This window comes from Benincasa hispida, chromosome 11 (genome assembly GCF_009727055.1).
Source record: "Benincasa hispida cultivar B227 chromosome 11, ASM972705v1, whole genome shotgun sequence".
NCBI classification, from domain to species: Eukaryota; Viridiplantae; Streptophyta; class Magnoliopsida; order Cucurbitales; family Cucurbitaceae; genus Benincasa; species Benincasa hispida.
In genome coordinates, this window is record NC_052359.1 from 40,459,082 (window position 1) to 40,459,895 (window position 814).

The following is an 814-nucleotide window of genomic DNA, read 5'->3' on the forward strand; positions in this document are numbered from 1 at the left end:
TTGGTTGCCTTAATCCATAAACCGAAGCGGGAATTATATTGCAGTTGCTAGTTGTGTGTGCTCAAATTTCTTTGGATGAAACAAACTCTTTCTGATTTTGGATTAAAGTTTGATTAGATGTCGCCTATATTTTTCGTGATAATACTAGTGCTATTGAATTTTGACATAAAAATCCTATACATCATTCTTAATGACTAAGCATAAATTGATTCAATGTATGGAAGCATCACTTTATTTAAGGAGCCACGTACAAAATGGATAATATTACTATTGAATTGTCAGGCTCTAAATAATTGCAATTAGCTGGATATTTTTTAATACCAAGCCGTTTGAAATGAAGAAAATCTTGTAAACAAAAAATAGGCTTTGACCTCAGGTAGTATTCGTTTAGATGCCTCTTGACTGTTTTAGTAATTCTTAACCTTGATTAAAATATATTTAGAATCGTAGTTATTGATTAGGGGGAGTATGTGAAAGCATGTGTTAATATTCCTTTAGGGGGAGTGTGCTAAAATTTATGTTCATATTTTTAAGGGAAACATTTATTAGTAGTTTATAATTTTTTCTTAATTATTCTTTTTGATGATTCCAAAGGGGGAGAAGTTTAAAAAAAAATATACGGCTCATTAAATTTGTTTAGTGATTTGATTGTATAAATTAGGGGGAAATTTATTTTTTTTTTTTAGTGAATTTCAAGAATGATCTATATATTGTGATAACGTTGAATTTTTATTATGTGCTTACATATGGTTTACATGTATTTCAAGCTAATTTTTCTTGAAATAGGTTAAAGTCAATACATAATACAAATAGC